The sequence below is a fragment of the Mastomys coucha genome, unplaced genomic scaffold (assembly GCF_008632895.1).
Source record: "Mastomys coucha isolate ucsf_1 unplaced genomic scaffold, UCSF_Mcou_1 pScaffold20, whole genome shotgun sequence".
In the NCBI taxonomy this organism is placed as follows: domain Eukaryota; kingdom Metazoa; phylum Chordata; class Mammalia; order Rodentia; family Muridae; genus Mastomys; species Mastomys coucha.
The window spans coordinates 92,953,430-92,978,274 of NW_022196903.1; the positions used below are offsets into that span (position 1 = coordinate 92,953,430).

A 24,845-nucleotide genomic window follows, 5' to 3' on the forward strand; every position below is an offset into this window, starting at 1 on the left:
AAAAAAGGTTGCCATCATACACAAACGAAAAAAAACTTGGTTTTTTTTTGAAGGAATATATAAAGACAATTTTCCTCTTTGCGCCCTCAAAGATGTTTGCTTGCTGTCCACTAATAAGATTTTACTAAACAGTAAGCGAAAAGAACAGAGCATTGCCTTCCAGGCTGGACTCAAACTGCCACCTGATTAATTCATTATGGCTCAATGAATAACCTGTATTCAATTGAATAATATGTGCGAGCTACAGCCCCACCCCCATCTTCCAGGAACCCATTGCAGGATCACGGTGGAATGAAATCAATACTAAGGTAAGAGGGGCCAGAAACCTCTTCACAGAAAACCCTGTCAGACTCTATTGCTGATTCTGAATTGACACATTATTCTAGGAACGAGCAGTGCTTAGCATCAGCAAACCTGTGGAGAAGGAGATTCTAATCCAACATGGCCCTGAACGAGGGGGTGGGGGAGTATTCAGGGAGTTCTCCGGCACTGAGACCTACTTCAGTTCAGTGACAAGAGATTTGGTACCTAAGTGGAGAACTTACAGTTTTCAATTCTCCACACACGCTGAAATTATTGGGTTAAATAAAGACATGACAAGCTATAAATCAACTTGCATTTTTTTTCCTGGGGAGTTTTAACTCAGGTGTGTTCTGAATGCGCATTAAACCGCAGCTCCATTAGGCAGTTACAATGAAGGTAAAGGGCACAAGGCTAAATACCACAGGACCTTGTATGGATCTCATAGCTTTAATGGAATCAGCTTTTTAACAACTCTTTTTTCGTTAAATACAGTCAGTGTCAGGAAGACGCGTCCCACCCATAAAGCAGCGCACTGACAGTGTACAGTGGCACTAACACAAGGACATAGTTCATCGTGACATTTCCAGCAATTCCCAACTGATTAGGGTCATTATGTTGGAGGTCTGATTTATGTTGTCATTTCCTCTCACCGATCCTGCATCAATGAATCTTAATGAATTGGTAAATAAGGGTGAAGATTACACTCTATGACACGGAGACATTCCTCATTCTCAACACCCGAGATTTATGTAGCCAATTAGTGACTAACAGAGAAAATTGGCTGGCAGAAAAATAATATTCTTTATGGTACAAAATGGAAAAAGCTTTCACGTTGAAGGGCAATGCCACAGCAAAAAAGTCCATAAAGTAGCTTGCTATGTGGAAACACAAAAGATGTTGGAAATGTGTTCTGAGAGGGTTCCCTGAAAAAATGCTTTTACTGTGGTTTTTTAATGCCTCTGCGCCTCTCTCTCTCTCTCTCTCTCTCTCTCTCTCTCTCTCTCTCTCTCTCTCTCTCTCTCTCTGGAAAGGTTATTGGTTTAATAAGCAGACCTTTATTTTCTAAAGGGTTGAAAAAGTTAGCCTTTGGGGGGAAGGAGTTAAGTATATCCTTGTATTACATAAGAGTGAGTACATCGTATTTACTGGAATAATGTAAAAGGGGGGATTCCAGTCCCTCCCCACACTGTTCTAGCCATTACACCAATTTCTCCTGCCTTCTTGCAGACAAGTAGCCATAATCACTCGTACATAACCAGGAGAGCATTAAAATCTTCATTCTGATTAATTACTGGGACGAGAGCTTCGAGTACCGAGGGTGTTTCCGACACCAGAACTTTTTAATTTTTTTCTTTAAAAAATAGCCTGCTCATTAACACAGAGGCTGCCCCGTTACTAGTATTATTTTACAGTCACCTGTGCCTGACCTCGTTACAGCCACAGATGAAATGACTGTCATAAGCAGGAAGAAAAGGTAAAAATTCCCCAATGAAACACAATTCAGAAAATCTTGGCTTCACCTAGTGTGTGAAGCGTAACCCACGCGTGTGTGTTCACCAATGCAGACCTCCCTTCTGAGTCTTCACTGCCTGAGTACATACTTAACGGCCGACACTGCTGGAGAGACAGAAGCTTCTCAAAGCCCCTGGACTAATTCAAATTTCGTCATACAGGGGCTCTACAACGTCCTTGCAGAATATGCAAATCATCTATGCCCCTTTCAACTGATTTCTAGTCAATGTCACCAAGAGTGCTATGAAATCCACTCCCCCTCAACAGCCCCAAAAGGACACAGAAGCTAGAAAGGCTGTCGTGGGCACTCCCAACATCTTGACGTGAGTAGCCACTGCGCAGTAAACATTAATGATCAGATCTAATCTGCACTGACAATACAGATCCTTCTCTTCAGCTCTGGAAAGCTCCACCGCCACTTGAGTCCCCTCCTCAAGGGCCACTGCTTCATCAAGGACTTCGGGATAATTGTGCCACTTATGTCAAGCTCAGTTCATTGCTGAGGCGATGCGACCCCCAGTACGCCCTGGAAACTTAGAGCTCACAATGTGCAGACAGGGCAGCCTCCCATTCTAGAAGGTATGCTGAGCGGCAGGGTTGTAGGAGACAATAGTGGGTCCAAGAAGGCACTGCTGGGTGTGTGTGTGTGTGTGTGTGTGTGTGTGTGTCGGGGGGTGTTGTTGGGGGATGGATGAAGAAAGACACATGAAGCTCACAGATGCTGCAGGCACACAGAATTGCCACTGTGTGGCAGGTAAGGGCTCAGAGATGCCAAGTATTCTGTGCCGCTTTTCAAATGGGGCACTTTTTAAAGTTATTCTTTGAACCAGTTTCTCAGCAAGGAAACCCAGAGAGCTGGCTGGTGAAATTACAAGGGCATGGAGTGTTTATGTTATTCTAGTGCCAACGAACCTCTACTTGCATAGCTGGATGCCTTGGGCACACCAGACTGTCCTCACAGGTAGCACTCTTTGTTCAGGGCACATGAATGACTAAAGTGATTGAAGTCTCTAGAATCCTCTTCCACCCAAAAGAACAAACAGGATGGTAACAATGCATCTCATTGGCCTGTGACGATAAACACACAGTATTTGACAGAGCCACGGACAGCTACTGATTTAGTAAGCAAAGTATCTTATGAGCCAATCATGAGTTAAAGGCTTGTAAGTAAGGGCTGGGCAGTAGCTCAATAGAGTACTGGCCTTATAAACATGGGGCTGGGAGTTCAACTCCGAGAACACACATAAAAAGCTGCCATGGTGGCCCACTCTCCTCAGTGCTATGAGGTAGAGGGCACCTGCCTGGGGCTCACTGGCCATCCACAGGAGCCTGAGCAGCCACAGCACTGCTCTCAGGGAGTGACCTTGTTGCAAAAACTAAGGTGGATAGCATATGATAAATGACATCCTGCATTGTCAACTAGCCTCCACACCGGTACACTCATGAACACCCACATACATTTACACATACATGTATACACATGCCAAAAGAAAAGTCCCATTAGTTAAATCCATGATGCCAAGCCTAGAGGTTAGGTCATAATTTTGACATAAACTCAGGGGTAAGAAGCTGACCCCATGTGCTCAAAACTGGGAAGAGCTCAAAGAAAGCTAACTCTATTTGTGTCTTATTTTAAAACTACCGTCTGATGCCGAATCCACCAGAAAGGTGTTTTGTAAAATACTGTCATGGTAGGTGGCATCTCTTATCAGCTGTGGGAAGGGTGTGGTGGCTGAAAGCATTTTCCTTTATTGAATTATCAAATAATCATTTAAATGGTTTTCACATATTCGATTGCGTCAGGGATACACCTACAAGCATGCTTGCCAGAGCAAGGAGAAAAGAATTCTGGGAGTTCCTGCCTCTCCAGACACTTTGCTTTTTCTCTCCCTTCTTTGAGGTGGCAGAGATGGGAGCAGGCTTGCAGACCGGCTTTTACTCAGTAACACATTGTTTTGGTGAAAAAATCGCATTCCCACAGGTGACAGCAGAAGCCACACTTTCTTTCTATAGGGATGTTTTGGTTTAACATAGCTTTTTTACTTAAATGAACCATGAATCACTTCTGCTGATCTTGACAAGGTGAGATGGAGACATGGGCTTTACAATTTGAATAATAACTAAACCTCGCTACGGCGATGTTCAGACATGTTCCTGCCTGTTTCCCACCCCCACCCCACCCCCGTCATATGCCACAGAAGGGGCAGGGACTCTCTTCTTTACCCGATAAATACAATGAATCAAGCTTTCCCTGACACAGATGAAGGAGGGAGGGCCAGCAGCTAAGCTACAGCAACAACCAAAAGTGACATTTTTGTAATCATTCAAGGGAGAGATAATTTATTACAAATTTCCCAAGAGTGAAGTAGAGATAGTGAAATCATGCTCCAGTGATTATTGCAGAAAGCAAAATTTGTGGACACTTCCAACTTCTCTTTGTTCATTAGAGGAAAAAAAAATAGCAAGTGGAATTTAAGCATCACATACTGGACCAAACTTCTTAAAATATAAGCTTAAGAAAGAGAACAGTTCCAGAAAGGTAAGCAGTTAAAATTATGATTGGAGATGAATGGATTTAAAAACAACAAAAAAGCCATTTGCTTTTCGTCCTGGCACGAAACTATGGTGGGCTCAACTGTATTCCAAGCAAAGGAGATGTCAAACAACATGGGATGTCAGGTCCTAGAATCCTAGTCATTCACAGTAAGAGGAAGAGGCAATTTGCCAAAGGGCAAAGGGTTCACTGTGGAGCGTTATCTGCAGTCTGAGGACCGCATCCACTTCCTCAGAGAGCCTCCTCTTGCATGCAGAAAGCATTCTGCACCTAACAAAGACTTCCATGGCTCAAAGGGAAATTGGTACTTGGCCTATTTCAAAACTACCTCTGATGGGGACTCCTGGGAGTTGTCCAGTTAGTTCCCAGGCCATATGTAGAAAAGAGCAAGTATGTAGAACTCTGATGACTCTCAAGAGAGCAGGTCATTTAACAAACTAAAATAATGTAAAAGGAAGTAAATAGTGTCAAGACAAAAGATGTTTAACTAATTATTAGAAGCTTTCAATCTTTGAATTAATTTATAGGAATAGACTTCATGCCAAGCATAATCGATTAGCAGTGTGTAGTATTATTTGAGGGAAAATTTCATAGATCCCAGTCACCAGCTTGCTGAGGAAGAATACGGTGGTTGATTAGTAATGTCTGTTATGAGAACTGGCAGAGGGGATACATAGAAGCAGCCATTTTAGCCATCTGTTAGCTCTCACTCTAGGAGACCACTCAATTGATGTCCCATTCCATTTCCATGGTAATAAATGAAAGTTCAAATTAACTGATAAGTCATCTCTAAGGCAGGAAGCTTATTCGTTCAAGTCCTCAAAAAAAGAAAAAAGAAAAAGGAAGGAAGGAAGGAAGGAAGGAAGGAAGGAAGGGAGGGAGGAAGGAAGAAAGAAAGAAAGAAAGAAAGAAAGAAAGAAAGAAAGAAAGAAAGAAAGAAAGAAAGAAAGAAAAGAAAATATACAATGGAAGTTTCAATACAAAAAGTGGTTTCCAATTTCCATCAAAGAAAAGGTCTGTGGTTTGAGTCATATAAAACTATGAAGAAGAGGGGTTCAAGCTTCCAGAAAGCTACAACTCACACAAGACTAAAAGAAAGGTTGTGACACCATAGTAATATGATAGATGATACTCTTATTCCTAGGTTTACTGCACAGAATAGAGAGAAAAGGGTCTTTTGAATATCCTTGGAGGAGGGCAACTAACAATACCCCTGACATTCATGAAGGTGGGTGGACCAAGAAACCTTAAAGCCTTGACAATATCAACATTGCTTTTAGTTCAAATAAAGCTTCATTATAAGACGGAGACATTTGGGCCCAGTTGAGGGTGGCTCCGATTACTTTAATGTTCTTTAGGACTGTACTTATTAGGATAATTTTATTAAGTTTCCTTTTGAGACAGGTCTCACTATGTAGTTCAAGGCAGCCTGGAGTTTACTCTGTAGCACCAATATATAGGCATGTACGCTAATATCCAGCCAGATCTCAAAGGACCATTTGGCTGCTACTAGTCTTGGATTTTGTCCGACCTTTATTGACCTTTACTGCTGCAGGTGTCCTTCCAGACATTTCAGAAGTGTCGTTACTTGCATACTGATATGACGAGATGGAAGCAGAGAATATGTTTTCCATGACAAAGCACTGAAATAGCTTCCACATGTGAACAGTGTATATGTAAGACAACAGAGGGGGTCTGAAGTAGTAGTAAATCAAAAGGTAAAAGAGGTCTGTGGACAACCTGAGTAGCTGTCAAACAGGTAAAAGGGGGGAACACACTCAGACCCCACACAGTAAAACACAACAGGCCATCTATACATTTCAACTCTAAACTCTCCAGATACATTAAGCCCCCTGCATTGGAGATCACATGGCAAAGCACATAAGCCAACATGTCAAAAGCCTGCTCTTTTAAAGTATGCTCACTGTCTCCCTCCTAGTGAGAACCCAAAGGAATCGGATAGGGACGGATGGTTGTTACCCTGCAAAACCTGGGACATCCAAGTTGCCAATGCACAGAAAATATTTGTTGTCCAAGGATATCCCCAAGAATACTTCCCTTCTGAACAGAAAATCATCCGCTGGGCAGACAACTGGGAGATGTTGAGTGGAGATGCACTGACGGATTTTGTCCCATGTGGTATACAGAATGAAGGCTTCCATTGAGATTCTTCCCCTGCAAAGGCTCAACGAGTCAACCTCAGGCTACTACAGGCTACGCTGAATGAAAATGGAAGCACTCTTTGAAAACCCTGAAGCATAATCATCACCAGGAGCCAGCGACCCAGAGATATAAACAACTCATCAAGCCAGTGGATGATAGAGAAGATGCAGCTCCAACGAGGACTAGGGCAAAGGGAGGGCTGGAAACTGTAAGCACTTAACAAGTGGGCATGTTTCATGCTAGGGTCTGATCTTTGCCAAGACTCGATCTTCCCATGGACATCTCGCATCTAATACCTTGTCCCTTGACTCCTTAAAGGACCAAAAAGTAGAGAGGGATAATATCCCGCTCAGATGTCTGCTTTTAATGGATGACGTGACAGCTATAATTTCCATGTGTTCATTCCAGTGAAGGCTCCCATTTATTCTGATATGGGGGAAAATATCTTTTTTTTAAAAAAAAAAAAAAAAGAAGCTGCAGATTGAATCCCTCTGGGACTTCATAGGTTGGCATGGGTGCTGAAAGAGGGGGGGGGACTGGCTTGGGGAGGTGTTGTTTAACCACAATTTGTGATCACTGAAAATTTTCTATGATGATCATGTTTTCCCTAAATTACCTGCACAAATGGGCTGTGAGGAGAGCAGGACACTGCTTCTGAAATCCCTTTAAGAAAGTCAGCATGGGGTTCAGCCACAAAGCATGTGAAAGAGCTGAGTGTGGTGCTGCACACTTGTAATCCCAGTACCAGTAAGGTGGAGACAGGAGGACCTTGGGGGGGGGGGTTGGCTGGCTAGCCTGCCTAGCAAATGTAATGAGTTCCAGGCCAAAGAGAGGTCTTGCCTCCCTCTCTCTCTCTCTCTCTCTCTCTCTCTCTCTCTCTCTCTCTCACACACACACACACACACACACACACACACACACACACACACAAGCACACAAGCACGCAGGTACATATATAAAATAAGTTACAATTTTAAAAGAATTTTTCTAATGCTGTTGCACTGAGCAATGCCCCCGGCCCCAAAGAATATTTTTATAAAACAAAGTAGCTACTTCCAGCAACCACGAGACGATTCCTGTCTTAATTTCAAAAGACCTAGGACGTTTCCTATTTGCCTTATGTAGTTGAAAAGCCTCACTGGAGGTGGGGAATTCGCCATGCCCTAAAAAGGCAGGCACCTCATCGGTATTTTTTAAATAATGTACATTGTTCATGCAGTGGTATGTCTTTCTTTAGAAGCAGGTGTGGTACATAGCAGCATTTGGTGAGGCAGGAAGACAGCAGTTCAAGGCCAGCGTTGGTTTCACAGAAAGTCTGACAGCAGCTTGGGCTCGGAAACCCTGTCTTGGTAAGTAAATGGTGGCAGCTGCCCTTAATCCCAGCGCTAGTGAGACTGAGATAGGAGGCTTGCAAGCTAAAGGATAGCCTGCACTACACAGGGAGACAATCTTAACAACAAAGCAAAAACAACAATATTTTACATCTATACATGAATTCTCCTTCAGGCAAAAGCCATCTCTACTAGATAGAAAAAGTTTTAGGGGCCATCAAAGAAAGAAATTCATCTTTTGACCTAAGAAAAATGGTTCCACACAGTCTGCAGCAGAAGGGTTGTATGTGCCAGTTTATGCAAGCGACCAGCTCTCAGGACAGAAAGCAATCTAGAGTACTAAGGAAGTGGGCATGGGAACAGATGAGCCAAGACCTTCTGGCATCCAGGGCCCAAGCTGGGTAGAGAAGTATCTTGTAAGTCAAGTTTTCCTAAACACGGTGTAACTGCTGTGTTTGCAGTCTGATTAGGAAGGACAGGGAGCTGGACTGACCAAGGCAGGTATTTCTGTCTCAGCTCACATGTAGAAATGTGTCGTCTGAGGTCGAATCCCCAAGTGCTCCCCAAGTCTTCTGAGGACCAAGCGCTCATCAGGGCACCTCACTGTGGCTCCCACCTATTTTTAGAATAAGTCTGTGCCCTGCCCCCAGTCATCCTGTCTAGAGCTATAGATGGCAAATACTATAGCTGTGCTGTTCCACAAAGAACTCCAAATACAAGTCACATATGCAATCTAGAAATGTCCAGCAGGCCTACTTAGAAAACAGAAACAGTCGGGCTGGCCAGATTGCTCAGTGGGGAATGCACTTGCCCGTCAAGACCAGGGACCTGAGTTCCATCCCTGGAACCTACAGAAAGATGGTGAGAGAAAATGCACCCCATGAAATTGTCCTCTGACCCTCATACCAGAGCAGAGGCATGTATTGCACTCCCTAGCAAACATCATTCACACCCAATATTAATTTTTAAAAGTAATAAGAGCCTTAAAAATATGTGTTATCACAATATCAGATTTAGACATTGAACATGAAAGTCATCCATGTCAAAAGGATTAAGAGCAACTTCATGATCTTCCTTCTAGGTATAGGTATTAAATATCGAGATGGAGCCTGGTTACCTATGTCCAGGGTTCAGTAGCCACACTTGGCGGCTGGCTGTCATCCTGTCCTGGAAACATAAGCCTGGGAACATTGAAAGACCCTGTGCTGGCACAGTCCTGTGTCATAAGGAATGATGAAGTACTGCAAGTTATTGTCACCATCCATGCTCGATCAGCACTGCTAAGACCCAGAGATGAGGAAACGGGTAGTGAAGAGCGCAGGGTGTCCTGGAGACTACCCTAAGGCTTCCACCAGGCGTGTCCTGCAGTATGCTTAAATAACCACAGGGGCCATGAGCTAATACCTTCACTTGGGGATTCTTGCAAACACGCATGGATCCATAAATTCTACAGTGATATTTATTATATTTATTATGTCACCTGTCAAGATATCAGTAAGGGAGACTTCCATCAAAGAGAAGGAGGCTATTACAGCACCATCCTCCCCTTAGAAAAAATAAATTTAACTACTACTCTCTTGTATTCGAGTCTCCAGGGAACAGAGAGGAGAAAAGAAAGTAGCTTTCTGCCGAGAATTTACATCTTACAAAAAAAAAAAAAATCAAGGAATTCAAAGATTCTTGAGTTATTCCAACTACACATTTTAAAGACTAAATTTCCAATATAAGGGATAACTGTGGAAAGCCTTCCACACCATAGGTCTCCATACATGAAGCCAGGAAGCCAGTTAAGGCCGCTAACAGCATCAAACATTTCAAAGTAGGTTATCAATGGACGCTTTCTACTTGTGAGAGGCAGTTACTTAATCTTAGTGGGTACTGGCTTCCTCATCTACTAATAAGTAGGAGCTACTACGTTATTTTGTTCATGGCTCTGAAAAAACAGTACAGCAGGTGCCTGAAACACTATTGTTGTTCAATAACTGGAAACACAAAATAGCTACACACCTACCAACAGGAATAGCCTGCGTGCACATATGTCTACAATGAAGAACTCTGGTGGGGGCCAGTATCAAAGGCTCTGAAGTCTTCCTAGGGGTGTCAGGCTTGACCACAGCCCTCTTGCTATGGGACGTGAAGGAGTATGGCATTGTGGTTCCATGAAAAAGATAAGATGTGGCTGATAACATCACCTTGTGAGGCTGCAGTTATGCCAAGAGTTTAGCATAGGCCCAGCTGTTGCTCAATACCTGTTAGTTACTGACATCATCGTAGGCATGAGTCCATACCCCAAGGTGCTGGGAATACCATCTAAGATCACCCCTGATGGGCAAACAGCATCGTGTGTAGCTCCTGCACAAGGTATGACCAGAGAGCAATGTATCTTTCTGAGGTGCTCACAGACATCCATCCTTTGATATTTTCTCAGTGGATTTCTTCCTTATTGACTCATACACTGCTGTGAGTAAGCAGACTGATTTCAATCAAGAAGTATTCTTTGGGCCGAGCGGCAGGGCGCTTGCTTAGCATGCTCAAGGCTCTGCGTCTAGTTCTGAGCACTATAGCAAGTGGACATATGGAAAGGAAACAGAGGGACATAGAGGAAGAGAAGATGAAGAGACAGGACAAGAGGAGGAAATGAGCCAGGGAGGGGCTGGAGGAAGGCTCATAGTTTCCACACCTCCTATAAGTAGTTCATGACTCTAAAGTGTGGAGACTCATCCTTCATCACAGACGGATGATGTTCTGGTACATCCCTGCACTGTGTCCTCCCCTGTCTAGAAACAATACATAACACAGTGGGAAGACATGCTTGCCTAGGGACTTGGTCTGACCTGAGAAGGTTGAATCCTTTCTATGTATTAATCTTTTTTTTATTTTTATTTTTATTTTTTGTCTAGTGGTAGAGGACTTGTCTGCCATGTTTAAGGTCCTGCATTCAACCCCCTTATACAAATTAATTAATTAATGGATTAATATATAAGATCACTTCTTTTTCTATTATAGTGAAAACCAGAAACCCGGTAATTTGTAAAAAGAATAATATGAACTACGGAATTGTGAACAAACACTTCTGCCAGCTTTATTATAGTGCATCAAGGAAGAGAAGAATGAGCCCTTAAAGGGTCTACAGCCCTTTAAATTCAAATCACCTAAAAACAAGCTTGCTGACATCAGTCAGCAGTGAGGCTCCATTTCACGAAAAATAGTCGGGAGATATTCACCTCCCCAAATTAGCCAAAAGTCCATAATTATCCCAATTGTCATGGCTGAATCTGCCCAGTGTGCTACTGACCATGGCAGCCTAGCTATTAGGGAGGCTGCCTAGTATCAGAGAACTTTGGGAGACAGGGACAGAAATCAACTAGCAAGAAGTGTGGGGAGATGTGTGGAACACCCCCTCTCCCCAAAATATTACTACTGCAGCTCTAAGCAATCTGAGAGCCGTCACTCACTGCTCTTCTTATATCTCCCACTGGCTGAGGAAGTCGCCTGCAGGAGTCACAGAGACCGCACTATTTTTAGGCCTATGACCCTCTTAAAATCACAGTGCTAAATTCAGTGCTCCGCTACACCCACTCAACTCCCCGCTGGCTTCAGCGACAGCCACAAGGGAGGATCTCATGCTACAGAGGACTTTAGTTACGCTCCCTGCATTCTTTGGATCACAGGGAATGAGAAAGCAGTGGCCAAAAGCTATCAAAAGGCGCTCGCGCCCTCGCGGGCACACACACACACACACACACACACTCTCACACTCACACACAGACAGAGGCTGGCTCAAGAAGGGAGCAGCCATGGGCAGACACACCCAGAAAAGCCTACTAAAGATTTGAGGGCAGTAGCTTATACTCCACTTTGACGGAAAGGAAACAAACAAACAAACAAAACCAAAAACATCCCTTTAAAAAATATCAGTGATCTCTCAAAATTGTTTGAAAGAATCTATGAAAGCCTGGATTTGGCAAATCTTAACAGGCCAGCTAAATTAAACTCCAAATACAACAAAGAATCCCACGAAGCACATAGCTACAGAAGCGGCAAGGTCCCTGACCATGAACTTCAGTGCAGTGGGGGAAATGTCCTGCACACCTAACAGGTCCCAAGTCTGACTCAGGACTGAATGGGAAGCATTTGGCGTCTCAAATTACTTGAACGGAGGTGGGGGGATGGGTGGGACTGTCACATCCCACAGAAAGGACACTTGGGTCTCCTGCCACCCTCTCTAATCCTTCCTCCTTAAAGGAGCACTCAGCCAGACAATGAAACCTTTAAATGTTACATCTCCCATCCTGCCTTACTGTGGGGCCTAAAACTTCACATCAAACAGTCATCGGGACCATTACAGAGTGGGTTTCTGAGAGAGAGAGAAGGAGCTGTGTGAAAAGAGGTGGAAAATTAAAGCTGAAGCAGTTGAAGAAAGGGCTTAATTTACTGGCATGTACAGTATGCAAATGAGATTACTCTCAGCTTAACTGCATCATTTATGTCCATAATAACGGCATCATCATTACAGGGCTCAAATTAAATTACACCATAATTAGCATATCAAAGTGATTGGTTAAAGTTTAAAACAAATACCCAATTTTGTTAATGAACAGCTGTAATTGTCATGTACACTTCAGTGAAAACTCTCTAAACAAATATATGTTTTAGAAGGGAGGAAGATATTTTTTTAAGCAGACAGGTCTGTAGCAGAGGTAGATTACTTAAAAAAGAATGACAGACTATTCTATTAATGTTAATATATGCTGATCGGTTTCAGGTAATAAAGAATTCTATCAAAACAAGGCTTCGCTTCTGTTTAGACACCTTCCCAGCCCCTGAGAGTGACAAACCTAGAAACCTGTCTCTGGCTGAAGCACAGCTAACCATGTGGGGGTGACCTGTCTTGAGCAAGCTAAGTACATGTTCAATAACATGCTATTACTAACCTCGAGTTGTTACTGAAAAGACATCAGCTTTCAGACTGTGCCGAGTCAAAGCCGATCTCTCTCTCAGTTCCAGCTAAGGGAGATGTGACAGAGCAAGAAGAACTGAATTTATGGGGTAGACCAGAACACTGCTTCTGTTCCATTGATGACCCGATAACATATCAGACAGCTTCCAACTGTATTTTCCCTTGCTTGAATCTCAGCTCCACAGCAGTGTCCAACATATACACACACTATACCAGGGAAGTTTTTACTCCTCTATTATTAAAACAAACCAGGAGGCACAAGTGGAGAGCCTTCAATGCTAGCTAAAGTCAGCTTACAAGGAAATTTTGTTTATGCAAAACACTAATAATAGACACCCATGACAAGCTTGTTTCCAAACCTTTGTGTTATGACCATTTCATGTCAGAAATACTTTCTATAGAAAATGGCTTGCCAAGAACCTGAAGGCTCACCGGCAGGAAGCCCTGTGCCTAAGATCTCCCACCCCCATTAGCTACATACCCCATATGCCCTCTGTGTGGGTAAGTACTGCTGGGATACACAGCAAAGCAAGCCAAAATATATTTTGCCCAAAAAGAGTGGGGGGAAAAAGCACTTTCAAATATACTTAACAAGCAAATTGAATGTCTTATTAAAATCGTATTATCTAAACAGTGTTCAAAAATTTAAAGAAAGTAGCTTTTCATTTTATTCATCGAGGAATCCATTAAAGCGTAGGCTCTGAAGTAGTATGTAAATTATGTGCCTTTCAAGGTAGAGCTAGGGCAAATTCACTCCATCAACTAATGATGAACCTCATTATGTGCAAGGAGGATTCATAATGAGGAAAGAGCCACCCGCCATTCCATGTTCTAACATAAATCCCTGTAAAATTTGAATATCTCCCCGTCTAATTAAAGGCTACTAATTCCAGTCACCCCCTCTATGGCCCCAATGTAAAAATAAAGCTCATCCACACAGACTCCAGCTCTCCCGGCTGAAGCAGTACTTGAATTCTTTTGGACCCGGAACCTTCCACTCTCATTCCGCTTTACCACAAGCATGGGTGGCGGAGCTCTAGGATGAAAACTTTGGGGCTAGCAGAGCTCATTTTGGTAAAATGTACATGGCTTCTGTGCTGCCGAGGGCTTCCCCTTGATAAAGCTACAGTGGGTGTACAACAGATGTGCAAGCACAGAAAGACTGGAAAAGATAATTCTCAGCCCTTGAGTTCCAGGCTAAAGCTGAGATGTTGGGGGGGGGGGCAGGCAGGCACTGAGATTACTCTTGGACGGGAGACATATTCAAATTTGCTTGAGAAGGGCGTAGTCAATTGTGGAGCAAACTGCTCACTTCACTCCGTTTGAACTAATGAATACATACAGCATAGTGTCTCACAAGCCAAAGAACAAAACCTTCTAATCATAGACTTTGATATTTTTTTTTGAACTGAAAACTATAGCATTCGCAAACACAATGTTACCAAACATATTTATTATGATTAATAGCCTGTAATATCCCTCACCGAGGCTTAATTTGTTCTTGTTTTCAATTATGAATCTGCAGCCCCCTTCTCAGGTGGGGGTGAATTTCTTGTCCTCACAATTCTTTACTTTGCATTTGCACAGAGCAAGGTGCCAGGAGTGGCACACAGCAAACTCGCTCCCTGCTTCCAACAGACCACAAGATTAGTGCAGAAAAATCAGAAGAAAGAGAATTGAAGATATCCCGGGAATTAAAACAATTCAACCAAAAGAAAAAGGAAAAAGTTATATTCCAGTTACTTGAGGACATCCTTACATTAAAATTTAAGAGACTAATGGAAAAAAAATCCAATTTCATGTTTTAAAAAATAAAGCCCACTAAGAGAGTGGGAAATCTTAAATGCCATTCCCGTTTCCAAGGGGCTGGACAGCAGCTTGGTAATGTCATGTATACACCGGAGCCAGACCAGCATGGACTATTAGGACCAAAAGAGTCCGTCCTCCCAAAGCTTCCGCGGCTTCTTTAAGTTGCATAAAAAATCACCTCCACTCCATAAAAGCCGCCACAGTGCATGCGTTCCCATCCCTGGGCTCCAGACAGGATCTCGCCACCTCCCCCCTCCCCCCTTTCAGGTCAGCCATTCATGCAGTAGGAAGACATCCCTCCCAAAATAACTTGGCCCTCCCTCGAAGCATAGGAGTTGAACAACCTACCTTTGTTCTGTAGTTCCAGCTAATGACAGGCAAGCCTCAAGACCATAAGGATTTGGGGGAAAGATCAGGAGAGTTGAAGAAAGAAAGGGGATGGGGGTGGGGGGAGAAAACGAAATACCCCAAGTAGAGAAGAATTGGAAGAAACAAGAAAAGCTGCTAATCACACTGCTGTGGCTGTCACAGATGGGTGTTTCTGCAGTGTTTACACCAGTGAGTACACCTCTCTGTTCATCTCAGTCACAACTAGTGGCTTTTTTTCTTTTTCTTTTTTTCTGAATCCATGCATGACAATTAAAAGCTGCACCTCTCTGTTTGGGAGGGGGGTGTGTGTGCGCTATAAAAGACCTCTGCAATCTTACTTGCCAGTGTCTGCATTACTGGTAAGCATTAGTTTGAGTGACAAAGGTCCCAAGCTAGAGCTACATCCTTACCTTAAATTTCTTAGTAAAGGTCTCCAGTGAACAAAACTCAGGAGACATTGGAAGCAAAGATGTGTCTCAAGGAATTAATCCAGACTTCCCAGATGAAGGGAAGGGGGAATAAGAAGACAAGAACGGAAAAGATAGAGGCTTATATTTCTAAACAAATGTAGCTCAGCTCTGGGCATTGATGGGAGGAGAAACAGGTTTGCATAAGGGAGCTCTGAGGCAGAAGCAAGCATTCTGTGGGATTTATTTGACACTTCTTTTCCGGGAAGGCTCTTGTGGAGTTGTGGATTTTTTCTCATTGTCTTGGCCAGTTAAGCACTTTCTCGGAGGGGGCTCTCAATCCCCCGGCTTGGCTGCCTCTAACTTGGAGGTAACCATATTAGGATGTACATGGTAAAGTAAACAACAACTAGTGCAGATGAAATGGAATGTGGCGGGGGTTCCCCCCACCCCTCCAGCTAATGGTGTCAGGGTCAGTCCGCTTTACCGCTAGTTTTGTTTCCAATTACAAAGACACTCTCCTCTCCCTCTTTTCTGTTTTGAGTGTTAGCTGTTTCCAAATATCGGATTGTAAATTTGCTGAAAATGTGTACAATGGAAGGAAATGCTTTTAACAGCCAAATAAAGATCTTGCCAGTTTAATCACTAAGGAATGGATGTGAATTTTCAAACCCTTGCCCAGATCTAATCCCACCATACTCACTAGCCCCTCGACCATTCACACAGTCTCTTCTGGAAGGTTATAATTACTTGGTCATTGCAAAGCACTTTTTAAAAAATAATAATAATTCAGATTTTCAAAGTACCAGACCGTTACCTTCATAAAAATCTCACATTCACATACTGTGTCACCGAAACAGAGAGTCCTGACCACTCATACACCTTAAAATTTATGATCTGAAATCTGTTAGATGGTTGCTTGTACAAGATAAAGCTCTCTCCCACCTCCTGTGACCACCCCTACAGAGGAGGGCTGGGGGAAGGAAGTTTAAAATATTGTTATCTGACCACTCTTCAAAAATTAGCTTTTACAATAAAAGCACCAACAACGAATTCCCAAGGTGATACATACTTCAGAAAGCTCCTGCACGACAGTAAAAAGTCAGGGCTGATCTCCCTGAGGAGGTGTCTCCTTCCTGCAGCCTATCCCCAGAGCACCAGGGAACCCTCTCCTACAAAGGTCAGAGCAGGCTCTGACCGAGACACTGTTGATGTGCATCAGAACACACATCTGTGTTCTGCATAGAGCCAGCACACCAGCCAAGCTGAGCAAGAGTCCAGCCCACTCCCTGAAGCAGATTTTCTTGAGCTACCTAGCCCAGAGGACATTTAAATACCACCAGAACTCAGCATCCTGGCGGGGAGCAAGACTGTATCATGGTGCCTGCAAGAGCCCTTGAGTTGATCCCTGCCCGGTCCAGGCAGAGGCAAAATGTGACTTGTGCACAACAGCCAAGCGGGTGACTGAATGATACATGTAATTAAGAACGGGCAGGGCCCAATGGAGCAAATTAAATACACGTGGGTCCTGGTGCAACTGGCAGAGCTCAGAAAGTTCCTCCTTGGCTGGGAACCTGGGGCTGGCCTCTACACTGCTTTGCCTTGTTTCTTATCAGATCCCTAGCCTACAGAAACCTAAAACCCCTGCAACTCATGTTTTATTAAAACATGTTTAGCATTCTTCTTAAAGGTAGGTTTTTAACCCTAAATACCCATGAAATTAAATCTCCTATGCCACTTATCTGCACTGCTGGGCAAAAACTAAAGTTGAGCTAAACAGAGAGATAGCAAAATCAATAAATCACACGGCAGAACTAGCAGTTCAAAAGTTCACAGATATGATGGCCAGTTCAGTGCGTCTTAGCACTCAGCCAATCATAACCAGCCCCAGTCACTCCTCGGCGTAGAAACAATTCCATGGCAGCATTTTCATTAGCCTGTCTCATGGAAAATTGCTAGCTATTTATGTGTACGCTAAAATAAATTAGCCATTTCATCGAGTAGCGTGATTCTTATAAAAGACATTAACACAATACTCGATTTTCCAGTTGGAGTAAATAAATAAATCAATACATTCAATACTGGGTGATTCTTCCACTGTGGTGCTAGGGTTCTCAGCCTAAGTGTTTTTATTGGGTTTATTTGTTTCAATAAAAATTGAAATGGGCCAGTGAGCTCAGTGTAGGCATCTTTTTTTTTTTTTTTAAAGAAATCTATCCAATATTCAGGAAAGTATTATGCAGAACACTCAAACTTATAATTTTATTCAAAAATCATTTTTATTATGTATTATTCCGCAACTCAATTCTGATGGGAAATTTCACCAAAAGAAAAGCTCTGCCAGGCGTCTGGTTCCTGTGGTGTTTCTGTCCAACAGTCCCAAAATCAAGGAGGCTTCTGAGGGACAGCAATGCTTTCTGGAGCTGCGACCTTCTGCCTCTAGTGTGCCTCTTCCTTAGGCAGACAGAAAGGACAATGGGACATATGCCAGATGGCTTCCTCTGTCACACATTGATCTTGGAAGTGAGAAGGCCATTTATCCACCCTCTGGGGGGAAGATGGGGGTTTCTAGACTGCAGGGAAGCCAATAGAGGTGTGTCAATGCTGATCCTGTCAATAAAATCAAGCCTGGGGCTGCAATATGCTCTGGAGGCAAAAGGCAGGCAGCAACACACGTGGGATTTTAACCAAGTCACCAGCTCTCGAAACTAAAGGGAAATAGAGGACTAGCTGGTTTCTACCTGCTGGTTTGTCTGGCCACTGAACTCAGTGATCTTCACTGCAGGAATACCCACTTTCCACTTCAATCCTGGTTAAAGGGCAGCTCAAGCACCCAGCTTTTGACGGGGGGTGGGGGGGGGGTGGTCATCAGCCGCATCGGACCAATCACCACCTTTTCTTCTGGGCACTACTAGTTTGCTGATGGGTATAGTCAGCCAGAAGGGCACATCTAACTACAGATACAATGCAGAAATCAGTGGAATAGTGAATGTCTGCTGGCTGGCACAAGCATTAAAATCATGTACAGGGCTTGTCCCTGAAAAGAGAGAGATGACTGCAAAAAGACTCAAACATAGTGGTATGAACAGGGCTCTTACCAGAGCACAGCACATGTCTAAGAGTGCTCAGAGGGAACCGCCACAACATGAACGAACAAAAAAAGGGAAAGGAAGAGAAAGAGAGAGAGAAAGGAAGGAAGAAAGGAAGGAAGGAAAAAAATAAAGAAAAAGAGAAAAAAGAAAATCATTACTAGCTAGCTATTTGGGGTTGTCCTTGGTCCCCACAACTGCATCTCGCAATACAAGAACTCAAAAAATAAGGCTTTTTGTATGTAGTTCTCCAACTCTGAATGTACACCAACTTTCATGAGCATGCAAACTAAAAACACAGCAGTGACAGACCTCCACCACTTACATTTCAAATCCCTGGACCTCATGAAGCCATTATAACCTGCCCCTCAATTATATTCCCTTGTCTGCTGGTAAGTCAGAACCCACAGTCAGAAGAATTCAGATGATCACAGCAAATGAAAAGTGAAGCAGGTGAAGTGGTCCCTGACAGTCTTGGCTCGGGTCAGAGCTGGAACAACCCATGGCTTAAGTGAGTAAGCACCTGGCTCGCAGCAGCAGTGAGATAAGAGACCATCATTAGTACCATGTAGGCACTACCTACATTCTGCATCTCATATACCAGATCAATGACTCCTCACGTACTATGGAGGGCAAACACTGTTATTATTCCACTCTGCACACGAGAGAAGAACAGCACAGACAGGTTATGGTGATTGTCTGTGGTCACATAGCTTGAAAGGAAGACAGTTAGGATCTGAATCCAGGCTGTGAGACACCAGAAACCATACTCAATCAGTATGTTGTACACAAATATGCACTTACGTATATACCCACAACACACACTGACAACACATTTAAACATTCACATATATGCAAACATATACACACAACAAATGCTCACACAAAGTCACATGCATACAACACATGTAACACACAAAACACAACATACAATACATGCCTACACATATAATACAGCACACATACACATACAACATACACACACCATATACCTATTTTCATGGTACATACATATACATATAATACATAGACACAAATACATGTAACATATATACACAACATACACATAAATACAGCGTATATACACACATGTATATACACATACAAATATATATATGTACAAAGCACACAAGCACTTATAAGAACTTATATACATGTTTTGTAAACTATATATAATAAATGCATATGCAAAAAACTAACATCAATATTTATATACTCAATAATGTATATGTAAATATGTAAAAACATACATTACATGTGGTACATAAAATATATGCCATGTATAAATAATAAATGTACATATAAAGACAAGCACATGTATATGTTCTCAAAAATCAACATAAATAAATTATATGCAGATGTATATACATGCATACATAAATTACATACAGATGTATATACAGACATATTTTCCATTGTCAATCATATAAAATTTCCACTGCCTGAACAGATATTACTTTCCGCACACCAAAATCTCAGTTCCCTGGAGACACTGTACAATTATCCTTGATCCATACAACTCTGAAAATGAGAATGCGCTGATCTCAGTGCTACTGTGTATTCCCAGGCAGCGTGCATTGGACCAGCACGGCTGTACGTTACAGGGAGAGGCAAAGGAGAGCAGATGAACACTTACAGTGCCTTTCATCCACTCTGCTACAGTATCCTGATGATGCCAGGCTCCCTTTATTCAATAACCCACGGAAGCAGAAGACAGCCTCCCTGCTCAGGTGTTCTTAGCATAGTTTCCCCAATTCACAGGCATGGCAAACTGAGTCTCGGGTTAGTGATTTACTTTCAGTTACAAAGTGAGAAGCAGGCAGCTGTCTACATCATTCATGGCCATCTATGCTTGTGTTGCAGGGTCAACAACCCTTGAGCAATTCTGATGAGTTTGGTTATTAATTAGAATATATCATTAATCTTTAACCACCTAATAATGCCTAACAACAACCTCAAGTCTAGAGTGAGAGAAGTAGTGAAAATCGCACATGGGTCATATAAATCACCACACCCTACGGGGGGGGGCATGTGACAGTGTGCAGGGGGACCATTTCAGTGGGGTGAGCAGGAAAGGGTCCTCACAGAAGCTTGAGGAGCAGGTATGGGGTTCTGCCTGCTCCCTGGTTTTCAGCTCAGGCTATCCTCCCCATCAGCCACCAGACAGGCAAACCAGGGCCTTGATTTGGTCTCTGTGGGCTGCCCAGTTCATCACCCTTTCTTAGGACTAGAAACCATAGTAACTTCAGACAAGTGACAGTGGAGGCTGCCAGTCTCTTTTATGAAGCAGCCATGGTACCATTTCATCTCCGTGGTGACCCTGGAAGGCACATGTTGACATCACTCCCAGTTTGCAACGGAGAACAAGACACTGAGAGCTCAAATAACCCACTGGTGACCACACAGCAGCTAAGTGGTAGAGTCAACTAGCTCTGGTGGGGATTTCTGACCCTGGACATCGGATCAACACCTACCCACTCGCAAGAAAAGGACGCCATTAGCAGCCTTCACTGTTTTGTTTGGTATCCTAGCTATTGGCATTGGCTAACAGTGGAACACCAGGCCAAAGCACCATTATGATTCAGACAGTTGTCTCTGTTCATTCAAGAGAGAGAGGGAAGGAAGAAGAGGGCAGGGGTAGAACAGAAACAGAGGCACAGGACAGCACAGTACTCACTTCTCCATCCACAGCTACCTGAGAGCCTGCTAGATTCTCCAGGAAGCAATGGGGTCCAACCCATGCCTCTAAAAGGCAGGATCTCACTATGTAGCCCAGGCTGACTTCCTCTTGTTTCTGCTCTCTGAGCTCAGAGATTACAGCTGCCTGCACAATGTTTAGCTCCAGGGCTGACTTTAAAAATCTAGCCATAAAGGGCTGGAGTGATGGTTCAGATGTTAAGAGCACTGGGTGTTTCCCCAGAGGATCCCAGTTCAATTCCCAGCACCCACATGACAGCTTACAAGTGTGTATAACTCCACTTCTGGGGAACCTGACACCCTCACACAGACATATATGCAGGCAAAATGCCAAGGCACATTAAATAAACAAAGAAAGAAAGAAACAAACAATTCTAAAAATAATCTAGCTGCAAAACTACTTGTGGGGCTGCAAGCTCAGAACATCATCAGGAAGAATGCTTGCCTAGCATACACTAGGCCCCGGGGTTGAGCCCTAGCATCACATAAAAATGGACTTGGTGGTTCACACGTGTAACCTCAAAGTTTAGGAGGAAGAGGCAACAGGATCACATGTTCAAGACCATCCTTGGCTGTAAGATGAGTTCAAGGCAGCCTGTACCATATGAGGCCTTGTCAAAAACAGGAAAAGAGAAAGCTGTTGGCATTGCTGTCTTTGAATATAGTTTGTAAACATTTGGAAACATCAGGCGTCCTGGAGGAACTCCCCCCACCCCCCTGTTTTTCATAAACCAGGAGTGACAAGATCCAGGTTAAGCAGTAACATGCCCACTGCCTACCTCTTCCTTGTAAAACACTGCACACTCGAGGGGCCCTGGGGCTCCAGGTGGGATGAAGGCTTCATCACAAGAAGAAAGTGGATGAAGAAACAAAGGGACTGTCAGACCAGCCCCATGATGGTCAAGAGGTATCAGACCTGTGTGTGTCAGGGATGGTGGTGGTAGGGGTGGTGGTGGTAGTGGTAGTTGGGGGAGGTGGGGTTGGATCTTTAACAAGGAGCAAATACAGAATCAAAGGCCAAGGTTGTGGGCCTGCAGGTCACATGCAATACCAAGGGTAGGGCGTGATACACATCCTGGTCTATGTGTTTTCAGGCAGGAAGTTGAGCCATCTAAAAAGCATTTTTGAGGGGTAAATGGTAACATTGCAATAGAGATGGGGAATAGTCTGTCACAAGGGTCCTTTTTCCTCACCTGATCTTTATATCCAGAAATTCCTGTTTTCATAAGGATGCAGGAATCCCAAAATGCACCTCTACTGCAAATTAACTGTAAAATCAGAACTTCTATCCACCCCCCCCACACACACACACACCTCTCCTCAAATATATGGACAGGTTGCTACTTGGCAACTCCCTTCCTGCTCACTTTGCTTCCCACTCACAGAGTAAGCGGGCACTTTGTGCTCCTTGACTCCCTCTGTAGTTAGGAATGGTCATCTGTCTGCATCACTTTCAAGTTTTTGTGACCAAATCGCTGACCAGAGTATATTAAGAAGCGTGGGTTTTATCTGGGCTTATATTCACATCCCAGCAACAGCAGCAGGACCCAAGCTGGTCATGTGACACTGGCAGCAGGGAAGCATACAGGGCAGAGAAAGAGGGGGTGGGGCTATGAAACCTCAAGGCCTGTCCCCAGTGGCACACTTCCTCCACCAAGTCTCCAACTTCTAAAGCTTCTGTGATCTTCTCACACTGTTAAGACACATAGTCAGCTTGGCACCAAGTATTCAAATGCACGAGCCCCTGGGTGGGTAGGGGGATTTCTCATACAAACCAAAATGTCATCTCACTTAATCCTGACCAAAGACATATGGGGCAATGCCTGGGAAGGTTTCTTTCTTTGACAAAGCAAAGGGCACATGATTAAATGTTCTGCCTCACTGACTGACATTTCCCCACTTACTCTGAGCCTTAAAATGTCCCAATTAAAAAGGAGATGCCTGGTGTCTGCGTAGCCATCTTGTGGCCATGAATCGAACACTCAGACAGTATTAAGGTGCCGGATCAGTCTTGGCGCTGCCTTCCTTCAGACTTAGTGAGTAAATGATAAATATCCTTCTAGGTTTGGTTGTTGTGGATGAAGTTTTCTGTTATGAAGGAGTTCTGTGGATGTGTGATAACTGACACGTCCCAGAACCCAACCATGATGAGAGAAAAAGAACGTCCTGCAGGGAACCAAGGCAAGGTAATTAACCACTTCTCCAAATATCTCAGGGATGGTGGCGTGTGTAAAAAGCTGTCACTGTAGAAAACTATCTTGGTCTTCAGAGCATCTCAAATGCAGACCATTAGCCTCTTCCTGGGCCAGCTTTGTTTAAGGCCTTCAAAGACTTGGCCTCGCCACCATCCTTCTAGAAGATACCATGGTTAGCTCAATGTTTATTACAACCAATAAACCAGAGCACAGCAAAATGATACAAAATATCCTGGGCACACAGTAGGGAGACCGGCACAGACATGCCCCAGACACACAGTCCACTCTGAGTCAATGATCCGGACTTCCTGGCCTAGCATGGAAGAGCTGACACTTAGACCATGCTAGGACCTGCTGTGGAGTGCTGTGCCTTATACAGCAGGCATTACCATCTTCATCAGAGAGGTAGTGAGCATCCAATGAGAGACTCCCAATATCTTGCTCATGTCTTTTCCTTATAGAAGGAGGTGGCATGAGGATCATGAGATGCTGAGATCTCAGACACCCTTTCTTGACTCTCCTTGCCAGCTGGATGCAGTGTGTCCCCAGCTGTAAAGGGTCTTGGGGTCGCAAGGAGGTGCTGGAGGGTACAGAGTATGGGAGGTTACCTGAAGTGGGGGCTCCATCTATGCAATTACAAGAATGTCATCATAGATGCTCTGTTGGTCACTGGTTCCCCAAAATGCAAACTATGGAATTCTTACTTTATTCTGCTGCTGGTGCCCGAAGAGTCAGTATTGTTTTGTGTTTTCCAATGCAAAGCACACACAATAGGATTACTCAGAGGGAACAGAACAGTGGAATCTTCAGCTCAACCTACATTGGCTGTGGCTGTGGGTGCTCCTGATGCATACACAGGAAGATAGCCAGCTGGAGCAGGATCCAGAGTGAGTCCTGTCTCTAGGCCTGAGTGACGTAGCTGTGCCCTGTAGCATTCAATATGTGCCACTTCCCCCAGTTGAACCACAATCGGGAGAGAAGCATCCTTGGCACTGGTGGAAGATTCAGATCAAAAGCCAGCCAAAAATCACCTTACAATGGTTTGAAAAGGTAGGCTGGTCCAGCGCTACACACTGTTGCAGCTGGCAGTGTACAATTACAAGGAGATCAGGTACGTCCAGGGTTGCTCCTGAAACATTAGGTGGCCTGGCTATCTAAGTTCAGACTGTGTAACCTTGAGGAACTAGCATGAACTCTCCGAACCTGAGATTTCCCATCTAGAATATTTAAATAACAGAAGTAGCCATAGCCTTACAAGGTTATAGCGAGAATTAAAAGACACGACACATGTCTAAATCCTTACCAGGTACACAGTAAGTGCTCAATAATTGCTATTTGCTGTTAGCAGCAGCAGCATCAATATTCAGTGTTAATGAATCACAAGAGCACTGTCAAACCCCTTAGAGAGCACTCTGCTTGCAAGGGACTCACAAGATGTTAGTTTTCGCTTCTCTCT

At 43.7% G+C, this 24,845-nt stretch overlaps 1 protein-coding gene across 11 annotated transcripts in view; it reads right to left on the reverse strand.

The window, feature by feature from the left end:
- Positions 1–24,845, reverse strand: part of Foxp1 (forkhead box P1) — a 600,509-nt gene that overhangs the window by 261,185 nt on the left and 314,479 nt on the right. The window lies entirely within an intron of this gene.